The 16522-nt window shown below is 38.2% G+C and overlaps 1 pseudogene; it reads left to right on the forward strand.

Moving 5' to 3' along the window:
* The first annotated feature begins 15725 nt into the window (after window positions 1–15725).
* On the forward strand, window positions 15726–16115 carry LOC150040639 (mitochondrial fission factor pseudogene; annotated as a pseudogene).
* The last annotated feature ends 407 nt before the right edge of the window (window positions 16116–16522 follow it).

Here is a 16522-nt window from a genome sequence, read left to right on the forward strand (position 1 = left end):
AAAAGCGTTATTGACTGAAGATTTTTGTCACAGACACTCCATTTCAACTGGTATCTTTCACGCTTCAAAAGAGCTCATTTTAAATAGCACTCTCTTCTTTTGTCCTATTGGGTTTCAATGATGTGTCACCACAGAACTTTGCACATCTTGAAGTAATTGTACAAAGTTCCAATTTAACACGCCAGTTTGTAAGTACAATGCATCTCGATCAATGTCATCCCTTTATCATTCTATCCCATCTATCCTAATGCTACCCATTCCCTCAATATGTAAAGGTACTTTAGGTGAACAGTATTTGAGCAAACAGGACCACAACATGCACATATGCAGATTTACATTGCACAGTTTCAGGTTACCATTCATATCATAATCTCTGGGTCAAATACAATTTATGTTGCCACTCCTAGCAACCCTAGGAGAAAAGGCTAAGACATAGAAGAAAGCCTTTTCGGGCTAGGAGTTTGGCCTAGTGGTTAAAGTGCTTGCCTAGCATGCATGAAGACCCGGGTTCAATTCCTCGGTACCCCCACATACATAGCAAAAAGCCAGAAGTGGTGCTGAGGCTCAAGTGGTAGAGCTCTAGCCTTGAGAAAGTCCAAGGACAGTGCTCAAGCCCTGAGCTCAAGCCCAGGACTGGCAAAAAAAAAAAAAAGAAGAAAACCTTTTCGATGATTAAAAAAAATTGTTATCTTTATGTAAGTCCTTACAGGGACTGGGTCTTGTCTTTGATTCTTCATAGATTTACATTGACTAGTACATACGAGGTATATGCTGCATGGTACCAAATCCTACTCACTGTCTTTATGAATGAGAATGATGTCACACAAAAGGAATTAATCAAATTTCAGTGATAATTTTGGAGAATTATGGCCTCAGCTGCAGAATTACCCTCTTCCAACTCATCCCAGTTCTTTTGAGAGTGTTTTATACGTATTCAAATCCTGATCGCTTTCATTCTTCTCTGCTGGTCTTTAATGTGTTAAAAGGGTAAGAATCCTATCCTAGACATGCATATTTTGTAGTGTCTCCAACCTCTCTATGAGTAGGGTGTACTATCACAGTGTCCCCAAATGGACTATAGAAGTGGACATGATGGCATCATGATTCCTTCTGACCCCTGGCATTAGAGCCTTATTAATTCTATGGAAAAATGAGGAAGGCTATACTCATGGGTGTCATACTTTGACATTTCTTTCAGGTCTAACACAGCCCTCCTTAAAACATGTCTTTAGCTTTTGACTGTCTCAGCACTGAGCAGAAGATAGCCAGAAAAGGTCTCTCTGCCTACCATTTGATCTTTCTACTTTTCCCATAAGATGCATAGATTATATATACTGAAGAGTGTAGATATGTATAGAAACATGAAATGGTTTACTTCTGCTGGAACAAAAGTCAGATACAAGTTAACAGAGGAAAAGTTAGCACCAAGGAAAACTGAATTCCACAGAAAATAGATAATATACAAGTTGTAACTCATAAACATTAGTGGAAAACCATTTATAGTCATTTGAAATCAGGCGCTGGTGGCTGTAGTCACCAGTAAGCCTAGCTACTCAGGAGCTAATGTCTGGAGGATGGAAGTTTGAGGCCAACCCAGGAAGAAATGTTTGATAGATCCTATCTTTAAAATATCAAAGCAAAAGTAAGGTGGGGAAAAGGGACTCAGGAGCACTAGCCTATCAATCTCAAGGCCATGAATTCAAACTTCAGTACCACCACTACCAGCAAAAATGTTGGTAGACACTGGTATGACTCAAGAGGCAGAGTGCCATCCATTAGTGAAAAAGCTAAAGCAACAGCATAACACCTGAGTTCAAGCCCCAGTACCAGCACCAAAAAGTGATATTTACAAAAGAGCTATCCATCAATTCCCTTGGTGAACTCTTCCCAGAAGCCAGTAATCCTTAGTTTCCAAGATAGGCTCCACTTGTCAAGGATTGCTACACTCTTTGAAGATCAAATTATATCAAGTACCTCATAAATATTCTGAAATGGATGTCAACATTATTTCATGTCATGATTGTATTTCCAAGCCTGGAAGTTTCTAGGAGTTACTATGATCTATTTGGTTTCCACTGTCATTTCCAGGTTTATATAAAGGAAACCTTTTAAAGTTTGTGGTTGTAAATCCTGGTTATTTCAATGTATCTGTCATTCACACTAGAGCACAAAGTTTCTTGCCACCATCTACTCTCCTAAAAGGCACGAACTCCATCAAATCTGTTTAGCTTTAAAAGCTAGGTTACATGGTGTCTAGATCTGGAATAAGGGGAAGTAGATTCCACATCTAGGGAACTGGAATAGGATTCAGGACAACTGAGTTAATTTTCTCGGCCTACATTTTGTAGCCTAGGAGAAGGGAGCTCTCAGCATCTTCCACACAATATGTAATATCTTTTCCTTCAGACCACCTCCGTGAACGAGAAAAAGAATTTGGCAAGAACTTTGGATTGAATGATGTTGTCTACCAATAATACTCAAACCTGTAGCCAATATTTCTGACATTTTAGGAGGTAGAGAAATAAATGCTAGGGTAGTTTTACTGCCTTAAAAGGAGGGGGTGGGTTCCTTGGGGGAAGTCCTCCGGAAGTGGCAAATGTTTTCTTTTCCACTACTTGAAGGTCAACTCAAATCACCTCTTCCTCAAATAGATTTCAGTTTCATGGGCTCATAAAATGGCAAAGCTAGAATGTGTCTTGGTTTATGAAGCCAGTTAAGAGTGTGAGGATGACTCAGGCTTTCCCAAGTTCCCTTGCTTATTCAGAACCAGGAATATTTAAATCAGAGCTGAGCTTAAAATAGCAACTCTTTTTAAAGAGCTCAGCACTGACTCCGGAGACTGTCTCCTAACTATCCTTCTTACTTCCTCTTCCATTGGTCACTGGTTAGAAAGTCTGTGACACTATAGGCCTGTGTCTGTTTTTTCATCACATATTATGACACTGGGGAAAATTCTAAAATTCATAAAACTGCTGAGAATATCTTAAATCCCTTTGGTCACTAAGGCAATGCCATGACAGAATTTCATATGCTGTACTGAGATACCTAGAAATTGAACAGAATGAATATCTTTGCTTGAAAAGTATCTGAGGTATAAAACTTGTGCCATGTGTTTCAACTCTTTTCCCCTGCTCCTCCTCCTCCTCCTCTTTTTTTTTCCATTTTGGTATAACCAAATGTTACTCATTCTCCAATCCTCATTTCTAATGTTTTCTCTGGGAGAAGTCTTCCTTGATTTGTTCCCTAGCCCTGTCCCAAATTGGTGTCCCTCTACAATGACTCAGCATTTTACACAGGCTTTTGCAATAAGATTTTTGCACAAGGTTCCTTGACTTTGATATTTTAATTGATAAGCAGCAGTTGTACATATATGGGGCAAAGTATGACATTTCAACACATGGATACAATGTGTATGATTAGATCAGAATAATTGGTATATCCATCACCTCAGATGTTTTCTTGTTTCTTTTTGTTGAGAACAGAAGATGTTTTATAATTCATTTTACTTATGGTGCTTAGTAACGTTTGATGAGTGGATGGATGGATGGATGGATGGATGGATGGATGGATAGAACTGATAGATTGAATAGAGTAGTAAAGTTTAAATTTAGGGGTGTTGGCAGATGTTGGGGTGAAGACTTGGAAAGAAAATGGAAAATGGGTAAAAAATAAGTCGTATCTCATTCATTTGCTTCTAATCATTAATTTAATTCATTCACTATTCTTCAAATACACTTATAATGAATATTGGCCTTCTTAATATTCTCATGCTCCTGTACTAAAAGTAGCTGAAATATTAGATTTGCCTTCCAAATCTGCTTACTGAACTTAAGAGAAAATATTTTCCTACAGTTTATTTGGGCACATTTTATTGGCCCTTAAAATGTTATAACAAACAAAAGTACTATAAACAACCTCTTCATCTAGCCAAGGTGGAGTAATATTTACCAACCGTCTTTTAAAAATAAACTAAAGAATTGCGCAAAGTACATGGAACGACATGATTTTCAAGACATTGGCTATCAGGAAAATAGACACAGTGATCCCTGTGAAACAGGAAATAAAGGAGATAAGTCCTACGATCCTCTCAACTTCCGGTCTGGAGAGTGTCCATATCATAGTGCAGAAAAGAGAGATCCTGAGGCCCAGAAGATTCCTTGTGTTGAAGAAACAGACTTAAGAACCTGGGGAAACCAAGGCAGCTAGAGTTCATAGTGTAGAGAAAAGAGAAAAATTCAGGATGGCTGCAGAGTATCTCCCTTGAATTTTAGCAGCACATGCATGAAAATCTGGCAAAAGAGACCTTGGCCAGGTCCACAGGTATCAGTGTGCAGTACTCACAGGACCATAAATGATGCTTGCTGCTATAAGCCTGAGGAAGGGTAGCAAAGGGGTGGCAGCAAAGGAGAGATTATGAAAGGGAAGAATATAAGAGATGGTGGCACACACCCATAATTCCAGCACTTGGGAGGGAAAGGCAAGACTAGCCTGAGCTATTGAGGTGAACTTAAAACAGTAAATGAATGAACAAATTGGAGGTGGTGCTCATATTTATTATTGTGGAAGTGCTTTCATGGCTGTGCATACAGTAAGTGAAAATTTGCCAACGTGTACATTCTGCACATAGTGAAGGATGTTTTCCATTAGTTATACCTCAGTAGAGCTATTAAAAGTGTAGTAATTAAATGGTAATGGCACAGACTATTGTGAATGATTTTTTTGATTTTGCTTTTGAATGGCCTATAGTTCTCAAAGATGGACATTCACCTATTCATTGATTGTCAAAGTATTTGATCCACATGCAAACAGCTACAATTTAAAAAAAAATAAGCAGCTAATGCTGTCAGAAAGAACGAGATTGCCCCATTTGTAAGGAAATTGAAAGACTTAGAAAAAATCATATTAAGTGAAGTAAGCCAGACTCAAAGAACATAGGCTCAATGGTATCTCTCATTTGTCATAATCAGTAGAAACCTTTGTTCTCCTAGCAGAGATTCACAATAGAACAAAATCTAGATACATAAGGCCATATAGTATGATGCTAAATGTAAGGACCTCCAGGATATAGAAACAAAAGCCATATAATGAGTGATTGTTGTCCTTAATGTACTATGTTATCTCTCATCTCTTTTGCTGTCCCTTGGTTATCTCATATTGTTACAATATTTCACCTTGTTATCTGATATATTTTATATATGCTTAATTGGTTATTTGAAATAGGATAGGGAAGGGGGAAAATCAAGATGAGTGGGAGAAGGGGGAGAGGGAAGTAAGGACCATGACATGAGAAAGGGTATCAGTATTTGTGAAGTGATGTACCTTCTATCTGGTGAATATAATGTAACCCTTTTATTAATTACAATAAAATATATGAAAAAATCAATGTTAATTCTTTAATAAAAATCTTATTTGTAAAAAAATAAGCAGCTTACCTAAAAGAACAATTTAAACTTATTTAGTAAAATAAAATATGGGAGGTATCTTAGTCCATTCCAATTACCACAACAAAGTAACATAAATGGGGTGGTTTATTTGGTGATTTCTCATAGTTTTCCAAGATCTATTGTCTGGTAAGAATTCCTTTCCCTACAGATGGTCCCTTCTTGCTGTATCTCACATGGGGGCAGGGATTACCTAGCTCCCTAGAGCCTGTACAATAGAGTTTCTAATCCCCATAGTAACCTAATTTCCTCCCAAAGGTAGAAATTTCAACCGGGGATGTTGGGGAGACATAAGCATTCAGTAAATCTATTACAGGCAATGAGACTGAAGTAATTCAGATGGAAGATGGAAGGTGGGCTGTTTCTGTCCCAGAAAGCCTATGTGCTAGTGGAGAGGGCACCACCCCTCCAGGATCTCATCTTGGAAGATATCTAAAATCCTGCTAAAGATGGGTCATCTCTAAAAAGCAAATCTCAGTATTTTTAACAGATCTCTCTCTCTCCCTCTCTTCCTCCCTTCATCTCTCCCTCTCTGTGTCTCTCTCTGTGTCTCTCTCTGTCTGTCTCTCTCTGTCTGTCTGTCTCTGTTGTCTCTCTCTGTTTCTCTCTCTCTCTCTGTTTCTCTCTCTCTCTCTCTCTCTCTCTCTCTCTCTCTCTCTCTCTCCTCTCTCTCTCTCTCTCTCTCTCTCTCTCTCTTTCTTGCCAATCCTGGGGCTTGAACTTGAACTCAGGGCCTGGGCATTGTGCCGGAACTTGTTTTGCTCAAGGCTAGAACTTTACCACCTAAGGCACAATGCCACTTCTGGCTCTTTCTGTGGATGTGGTACTGAAGAATCAAATACAAGGCTTCACGTATTCTAGGCAAGCACTCTACCACTAAACCACATTCCCAGCCCTCTCTTTTATGTGAAATAGTCCAAATACAGAAGCAGATTAAGAAGTTTGACTAATTCTCCAAATGGCAAGTAAGGCTGATTAAAGGGAGAAATCAAAACTGCATAAATACACAAACTAATTGAGTGGATGATGTACTTGACTATCTGAAAATGCCTTACCTTGGAAAGAGCAGGTGGTATTCACCAGAGTATAGGGGTAGGTGACAAACATGAAGGAGACGACTGCATCTGGATTAGTAGTGAGCATACTGAGAGATATTTTTTAGCTGGGATAGGGTCATCAAGCCACATTGGAATCACACAGAGTAAAGCTGGAATGCTTACAATTTTCCCAGCTTTATCACATGGTCTACCATTACATGAAGCTAGGGGAGAGGATCAGAAGGATGTGTGGTTGGGCACCAGCACGCAAGTCTTTTTTTGTGTGTATATTGGTCCTAAGGCTTAAACTCAGGGCCTGAGCACTGTCCATTAGCTCTTTCATTCAGTGCTGGATTTTTTGGTGGTTAATTGGAAATAAGAGTCTCACAGCCTTAAATGCCAAGGCTGGCTTTGAACCACCATCCTCAGACTGGGCCTCCTGAGTAGCTAAGAATTATAGACATGAGCCACCGGCATGCAAATCTTTCTTCTTAACATTGTTTTTGTATCCTATATTTTTTAACATTTCACAGTAGTTACATTCCTATGTGTTTTTCACAAAATGAATTATGGTAAGTTTAGATTTTGATTCTTACTGTTCCTTTGTGAAGTACTAAGTATCTGGGCCTTGTTTGCGTCACTCCTAGTAGCCTGAGCACTGGCATTGAAGCTGGGTGAAATATGGACTATGCCTGCTCACTATTGTTTCATTTGCTTTTATTGTTTGTTCGTTTATTCAAACTAGTACTGTGGCTTGAATTCAGAGCTTCATACTATTGCTTAGATTTTTCACTCAAGGCTGAACCTCTATCACTTGAGCCATACTTCCATTTTTAGCTTTGTGCTAGTCAATTGGAGATAAGACTCATGACTTTCTTGCTTGGGTGGTTTTGAATTATGATCCTCAAATCTCAGCCTCCTGAATAGCTAGAATTATAAGCTTGAGCACCAGCACCGGGCCATTTTCTTTTCTTGATTAATAAAATAGTAATCAGAAATGTGTCTCTGTTGAGGCCAAATATACAGAAAAGGCTGATCAAATTTGGAGGTGATACATTTCAATTAATAGTCATTGAAATCAGGTACATTGGGATCTACTTGGCACTGTTAGAAATATACAAGGCCTTGATGTGAGGAAACCTGATAGTGAAGACATGACTAGTAGATAAACGGTCAGAAAATAATAGAGAGCAGATTTAAGACATAAGGTTAAAGCAACGGATTTAAACTAGGGAAGATTTCTGAGTTCTCTCTAAGTCTTAAAGACCATAATCAAACTAAACTAACTCTGGAGCCACCATGACAGCCAAAGTCACAGACAGCTTCAACGCATGTAGATGGAGAGGTAAGGGCAGACTAGACTGCTAGAATCCTCTTACCCATAGGAAGATATGAGAAATTATTAAAAATGTCCTTCCATAAATCATGCCTTCTTGTGACCATACATACACCTTTGTAATGTGACTCAGCTACTCCTCCCATCAAGAGATAGTTTCTTGGGCAGGAATTTGGCCTAGTGGCAGAGTGCTTGCCTAGCATGCACGAAGACCCGGGTTCCATTCCTCAGTACCACATACACAGAAAAAGCCCTTTCTAATGGTATAGAACTAGCCTTGAGAAAGCCCAAGGACAGTGCTCAGGTCCCGAGTTCAAGTCCCAGGACTGGAGAGAGAGAGAGAGAGAGAGAGAGAGAGAGAGAGAGAGAGAGAGAGAGAGAGAGAGACGAGAGAGAGAGAGAGAGAGAGAGAGGGAGAGAGGGAGAGAGGGAGAGAGGGAGAGAGGGAGAGAGGGAGAGAGGGAGAGAGGGAGAGAGGGAGAGAGGGAGAGAGGGAGAGAGGGAGAGGGAGAGGGAGAGGGAGAGAGAGAGAGAGAGAGAGAGAGAGAGAGAGAGAGAGAGAGAGAGAGAGAGAGAGAGAGAGAGAGAGAGAAATACAGTTTCTTTAGCCTCTTTTTGAATATTGGCTTTTTGGGGGAGGGGTCAGTTTTGGGGCTTGAACTCTGGGCCTGGGCTCTGTCCCTGAGCTCTTCAACCCAAGCCTAGTGCTCTACCACTTGAGCCACAATACTATCAGTTCCCTTGTAGAAATGAGTCTTATGGACATTTGTGCCCGGGCTAGCTTTCAACTGAGATCCTCAGATCTAAGCCTCCCGAGTAGCTTGGATTACAGGCGTGAGCCACGGGCACCCAGCTATTGGCTGCTTTTATAACATGTTTTATCCATGGACTAAATATATTAAATTTACTTGAATAAACAGAGTTTATTCAAGATAAGTAGTTCCTGAATTCAGATCTTTTGATTCCAGAATAGAGAGCTGGGATTATAGTTCAGTGGTAGATTTCTACCTAGCATGTGGTGGGGGGTGAGGTTTCATCCTCAGTCATGACAAAAGAAAAGGTTCAGCCCTTCCATTGCTTAACATTTGTGCTCTCTTATATTTCTGTGGAGCCTTATGAATAGTGTCATTTCTGGAAGCATTGCAAATGATACACCACTTTTGGGTTAAAGCAGGCATGCAAAGGCAATGGAATGCCACAATGAAAAAAAAAATTGAGTTCCAATTTGTTGAGTTCCATTCCACTCCAATAGGAGGAATAAATAAGAATATGTGAAAGGGTATCAATGTATGGGAATTAATGCACCATCTATCTGGCAAATATCATGTAACCCTTCCATTAATTACAATAAAAATATATGAAAAAAAGAATATAATGTGTCAAGTCACTGAGGCACTGAGCTTGTTTGTAACAGCAACTCAGATAAAGAATTTATAGGCAAGTAAATGTTTAGCACCTGGATTTCCACATGAAACAAAACAAAGAACCTTAAGTTCCTAATTTATAGTGTCCTGATATCTATGGTATAAATACTTCCATACTATGGTTGATTTCAAATACCAAAATGATGTGTGTGACTGAAGTTGGAATTTGGAAAGATGTTAAATGTTGGCTTTTGTGAACCTGTACAAACCAGCCCCAGCACACCACTGCATATAGCTTACCCCGATTAACTTACTCTGCCATCTTTACCATTGACTGGAGATGGTGCCACTCTAATCAGTCTATCATAAGGAGCCCCAGATTGGATAAAACCCAAGTCATCTCATTTCTCTGCCTATATTTGCTGACTACACTGGATTGTGACTGAAGTGTTTAGTTATTGAGATTTGAGGATTGGTAAAAGAAATTTAATATCTTCTTAGCACCTGGCACTGTGCCTTGCACATAACAAGCATGACAAAATGCATGCAGAATTGAGTTCTTGCTTTTGCAAAATTTGGGAAACATTTTGAACCTCATAACCTATTTTTGGTGTGACTCCTAGGACTGTAGACTAAATATGTTCAGATTCCAAATATTCTAAAATATCCTTTTCTGAAACTTGGATATATATATATATATATATATATGTATATGTGCAGTTATTCTTCAGTTTAGGAAGGGGAGAAAATTGTCTCTAAGACTCCCAGTCAATACTACAACCTGTGGGTGCCCATATCTTATATAAAATCACATCAAGTTTGCATCCTTCAAGCTATTTCTCTTATTTCTAATACCCAATACAAGGCAAATGTTATGTAAATAGTTCCTATACTGAATTATTTAGGGAATAACAAGAAGAAAGACTATGCATGTTCAGATGCTATTTTTCTGAATATTTTAAATAAATGATTCCTTAAATCTATAGACATTGAACCAATGGATAGAGAGGTCTGCTTACATATACTTTTTTCACCTTTTATTCTCATTTCTTACATGCTGACAAATAGTTCAAAATGACATATAAATCAATATCAGTTGGATACATTCATGCTGTGGTTTCTACCCTTTAAAGTTGGTTTGCCAAAAAAGACATTTACCTTGGTTTAATATCTACATTATCAGTGCCCACTCCTGTAAAGTGAGGTTGAGGATCTCTATTCACAAATTACTGCCATCTCTGGTCCTGTAGGAGTTGAGGAAGGAAGAATTTGTTTCAAAGGAATTTATATTATGGGCTTCAGGCTTTGTTTTCTAATTTTTCTTTTTTAGTTTCTTCCCAGCTTTTAGATTATTTTGAAAATGAGTCCTTAAAATAAACAGAATAATCAACAAAACTGGATCCTTGGGATATTGGAAAGGAGCCCCAAATCCTTAAACATATCCTAACATGCACAATTCTGAACAGAAAGCAAATTGATATTCTAATTCCTGCAGAAAGACTTTTTTTACTCATAAATCTTCCAGCAAAATGGCATGGAGATTTGGATTTAAAAACAAAAACAGTTTGCCCTTTCATTTAAATCTTTTTCTTAATGCAATATGCAACTTTGAAGTAGACCCTGTCAGCTGAGAAATGTACATGACTGGTTAAAATTGCCTTCAGTTCTGTGTTTAGTCTTGTGAGTATTTAAAATGTGAATAGTGATGCCTCACAGGCTGTGTGTGGATTCAGTCATTAAAAATTGGGGGAAGAGCTCATGCTTTTTAACCAGAGGCCATGTGATTAAAGGGGCCACATAACAGACATAGGAAATGACAAGACATCTTCCTACAAAACAGCAAAAAATACACCTTAAAATTTGTGCTTGGATTTGTTCTCCTTTAAAAGTCTGAAAAGTAGTGAGGCTATTGGTGGCTCAAGCCTATAATCCTAGCTACTCAGGAGGCAGTTCAAAGCCAGCCAGAGTAGGAAATTCTGTGAGACTCTTATCTGCAATTAAGCCACAAAAAAGTTAGAAGTAAATCTGTGACTCAAGTATTAGAGCATTAGCCTTGCACACAAAAGCTAAGGGACTGCCCTGGGTTCAACCCTCAGTGCTGACCTGAACAAAAGAAGTGTGAAAAAATATGGCTTTGAAGCTATTTCCTAATATTTCTGAATCAGAATTATAAAATATATAATACTAGTTGTTAAATCAAAAATGATTTAAAAAGTTCAATAACAGTCATCTTTCAGGAAAGAGCAATGCAGGAATGTGATTTCCTTATTCCTTAACATGAGAGTACAGAATTAGGCAAAATTCCTTGAATCTGAGATTTGAGTAAATATGAGAAACATTCAATTGCTCCAACAGACCAAATACCTTAAGAACTCACAGGACTGATGACTATTGAACTTTTACTCAACTGTTAATCATGCAGGACATAAAACTTGCTAATCATCAAAAACGTTCTATTCATGACTTTTTTATTTCATGTTTGCCATTTTAGATGCTAGAAAAATATTCTCTGTAGAGCAAGCACCCTTCAGAAGATCACATGAAGGTCCTTAGCACCTTGTCACAGTGTCACTGGCAATGTCATTTGTCCTTCAGAACATTATGTCTGTATTATTAATTATATTTAACATTTGAACATCTGGCTAAATTAAGGGAAAACAAAGACAGTAAGTAAAGGGGCGGGGGAGGGGAGCTAAGTTCATCAGAAAACCCATGAATAGCACAATGAATGTAAGCTAAAAGGAAGAAAGGAAGGCTTGAAGGCTTTGTTCTGGATAATGAGGATCAACTGAACATTTACATTTGCCATAGTGCCACAAGAAGTTGGAAAGCAGATGGAGAGATGAGAACTGACTGACATAAAAGGCACAACTCAGTTCAATTCTAAGCCAGCACTAAAAAATCAAGGAAACAACTAATTTGCATCTCTGAACTTCCTTAAGGCTTAGGAATTAGTAGCAACTAAAGAAATAGTGATGAACATAAGACTGAAAGAGGAAGTTTCCATAAATGGAGGAATGAAGGGTGAGAAAATGCAGACATTATATCCAACATATAAAAATTGGACTACATAACTTGAGAGTAGGGATAGGAGGGAGAATATCAAGGTGACTGATGATCAAGAAGGACTGTACTCATAATCTGATTTATGAGATAGTAACCTCTTTGGACAAGTACATAGTGATAATTTTTAAAATCAAAGGTGGCTTTATTAAACATTTTAAAAGAAGAAAGCAGGTTCCAAAATACCTCCTCCACTCCAAACAGTAAAGAGATATATCACAGTAGAGGATTGAGGTTTATTTATTGTAGTGAACAAGGACAGTGAGTCTCTGAATTAGGTGGGAGAACATCAAGTACAGATGATAGTAGAGATGCACGATGAACATAAAGACGTTGAGGGAAAGCTTATGTTCTGTTGATACAGCCAGCTTTATTCCCTACAATTTAGCTTCCCAAATGTTTCCAAGGGAATGTAAAGTTCTACTCTTGGGATTCTGATATTCCTTCATTGGGGGACAAAGACAAAGGATGATAGCTAGCATTACGTATTTCCTAATGAAATGATCAAGAAAACCACTTTCTAGTGCCTCACAGAGTTCAAAACACCTCCTTCTTTATAGAGAACTATATAATGTTGCAGTTAGTCAAGTTCATCAAATATAAAACAAAAATAACAAAAGAGCCAAACAAAATAAAACAGAACATAGACCCTGCAAGGAAAAGAAAAATGGTTTAAAAAAGAAAAAGGACAGTGTTTATATTCTCAGAAAATAAGATACCTTTTTTTTGTAACCATCCTGGGGCTTTAACTCTTGGCCTGGGCACTGTCCTTGGGCTTTCTCAAGGCTAGAACTCTAACACTTGAGCCATATCACCACTTTCAGTTTTTTCTGTGTACATGGAACTGTGTAACCGAGGTATCGAACCCAGGGCTTTGTGCATGCTAGACAGGCATTCTACTGCTAGGCCATGCTCCTGGACCTGAGAGTAAGATATCTTACCCATGAAATAACAATATTTTATGAATGTACACCTAGCTACTTAAAAGTAGTTTAAAAAATTGTGTGAGAAAAGAATATTTAAAACACTCATTGTTGAAGAGATGTTGGAAATAAAATTTAAGAATTAAGAAAATAACATATGAAATAGATAAAAAAAATACTGGGGAAGGGGCAAAAATAAAAGTAAAAGAAAAAGGAGAACTTAAAAGATCCAAATATGAATAACCTGTGTTAATTATGGAGATGGAAATTGCTTTTAATTTTTATTATATTTTAGTATTTGTACAAGAGACATGATTTTAAATTAGGACAAAGGCAAGTTTTTTTTAGAAAAAAAGAGATTTTTTAAAAAAAAACTATAAAACAACTTGTACAAAAAGAATCAGGAACCCAGACATTATTTTAATTTCCCCCAGCAATATTTCCAAAACAATGGAACCATGCCATCAAAATTTGAAGAAAAAAGTACTTTCCAATGTACAAATCTATAACTCAGAGAAACTATGAATCAAGTATGAGGGGGAAAAATAAAGCTACATAGAACATGAAAAACTTGGCCTCATATGATGTCTTTCTTAGAAAATGAAGGGGGACTATGCTTACAGATAAAGATAATAAACCAAGAACAAGAAGACATAAGGCAATAGGATAGTCAAGCCAAGAAGAAGGCAAAAGTGAGGCATGTTACTATATGCCTGTGACCCTAGCCCTCAACAGTGTCTGTCAGGAGGACTATAAATTTGAGGACAGTTGGAGCTACATACTGAGACTCCATGTGGAAAAAAAACATACAGAAGGAGGGAAGAAGAAGGGAGGAGAGAGGACAAAGAAGACCTAATATGGTAATGAAGGAAATTAACAGGTCTGTGGAATATACAGACCAAAATTCAGAAATTTTGGAATAGATTTTTGTGAAAAAAATGAATTGGATACACTATCCAATATATTCAAGCCTATTAAGAGGAGGATTTGAGATGAGTATGGAGATGATTATTATTGTATCTCAGTGCTGGGATTTGAACTCAGGGCCTGGATACTGTCCTGAAAGCTTTTTGCTCAAGGCTAGTGCTTTTTACTACTTGAGCCACATCTCCACTTCTGGCTTTTATTGTTTTTTGGTAGTTAGAGATGAGTCTCACAGGTTTTCCTGCCAGGGCTAGTGTCTAGGTGCAATCCTTAAATCTCACCTTCTGAGTAGGAAAGATTACAGGAATGAGCCACCAGAAAAGGAATTTTTTGTGTGTGTCGGTCATGAGGCTTGAACTCTGGGCCTGGGCAGTGTCCATGAGCTGTTCAGCTCAAGTCCACCACCCTACCCCACAGCACCACTTCCAGTTTTATAGGGGTTAATTGGAGATAAAAGTCTCACAGTCTTTAGTGCCGGGCTGGCTTTGAACCTCAGTCCTTAGATCTTGGCCTGAATAACTAGGATTACAGGTGTGAGCTACCGCATCCTGGGGCTTGAGCTTGAGGGCCTGAGCAATGCCCTTCGGTTTTCTCAAGGCTAGAGCTTTACCACTTGAGCCACAGCACCACTTCTGGCTTTTTTCTATGTATGTGGTTCCGAGGACTCGAAATTGGTCTTTGCGCATGCTTAGGCAAGCACTCAATCACTAGGCCAAACTCCCAGCCCAGAATTATTTTTTAAAGTACATAAAAAGCTAAGTAACAAAAGATATGTAAAAATTGTATAGTAAACACAAAATAATACAAGGGAGAGAGCAATGTGCCCCAAATATTTGTAGATTCTATGTAATCTTAATGAAAATCCTATTAGTTGGTTTGTAGAAATGAAAAACAAAGCTAGTTATAAAATGTATAAGAAAATGTACAAATTCTTATTTTTTCAAATCTTTTAGCAATAAATGTACATATTTGTAAAACTCAAAAAAAAAGAAAATATAAAATAAGAGCACCTCTTCCCCACCCCAGCTTCCTTCATCAAGGACTCTTCCAAAAGCCCAAGGACACAGGAAAAGTGCTGTGTTATATCCAGTGAAGCAAGTTCCAAAACTTTCATGAGAAATACAGCAGCTGGTTCCCATTTAAAAAGAAGGACATTATTTCCTTCATTCACTGCTGCCAAGATGGCAGAAATGACTGGAATTTAGTATGAAATGAATATACCAATATTACTAGAAAAAAAAATCAAAAAGGAGTGCTATCAAAAGTGTTGACCTGGAACAATAATGTCAAAGATTCCAAATGCTACTGTGATGATGCAGATTCTAGAACTGGTTGTCATGGTAGAAAATGGCAAAGACATTCTGTTTCCTAGACCAACAAGTCTTCTTTAGTTCACTCCTCTTAGATCTTGGTACACCACCTCATGTCCTTCCATTGAGTGAAAGACCACTCAATTTCTCGCCTTAGAAAGAAGTCCTAACTCCTGAAAATGAAGAAATTCATGTAGTCGACAAGCTGAAAGAGACAGGACTCTGGGCCAGGATGCTGTTCATGAAATAATGGCTATTTAAGTCAGTCGTCGATCATCCTATTCTACCATCATCCTACCACAGCAAACTCTCGACTGATTTCTCCAGATGTTTCCCGAAGATAGAGCTAACCTTTCTTCTCTTCATGGCATTTTATCACTTATCCAGGCTTCTACTCACAGAGCTTACCGCCATATTGTAGCTGTGCTTGATGAAAATCGCCGCCCAGTGCTGGATGGCAGATTTCCCATTGCCACTACTAGTCCTCCACATTATCTGAGGCATGCCATTTCAAATACAGACACAACGCTCGAGGGGATTTTGGAGGACATAACTGCTGTAGATGCGGCTTCAATAAGACGACAGATACTCAAGCTGAATAGACGTTTGCAACTTCTAGAAGAGGACTACAAGGAACGTGCCAAAAGAGGAAGGGTCATGCATTCAATTACTGTAGCATTCTGGTTGCTTAACTGTTGGCTCTTGTTGCGTCGCTAGAGAAAATCTCAGCTCTCCAAATAATGTTTTAACAGCTAGAAATACAGAATTTGCAATCTTCTTTTGTTTCGATCTTTTCCTTTGTTTGGGAAAGTATGGGGAGCGTCGGTAAAAGTATGTTCTGTCACTCAACTGTATTCATTTTAAATCAGTTTTGGAGTAATAACTACTTAAAATTTTCCTCTTGAATGTTTGCTGGGTCGTATTATGAAATCTAGACTGGCTTGGAAGGTGGATTCTCCTGCCTCAGTGTGGGAATTACAGTCATATGCCACAGTGCTGGGCTTATGATTTATTTATTTATTTATTTATGAAGGTGATGTACAGAGGGATTGCAGTTACATAAGTAATGAGTACATTTCTTTTTGAATAATGTTACCCCTTCCATTTCTCCCTTTATTTAAAAA

Source organism: Megascapheus bottae, chromosome X, assembly GCF_031878675.1.
Source record: "Megascapheus bottae isolate mThoBot1 chromosome X, mThoBot2.hap1, whole genome shotgun sequence".
NCBI lineage: Eukaryota > Metazoa > Chordata > Mammalia > Rodentia > Geomyidae > Megascapheus > Megascapheus bottae.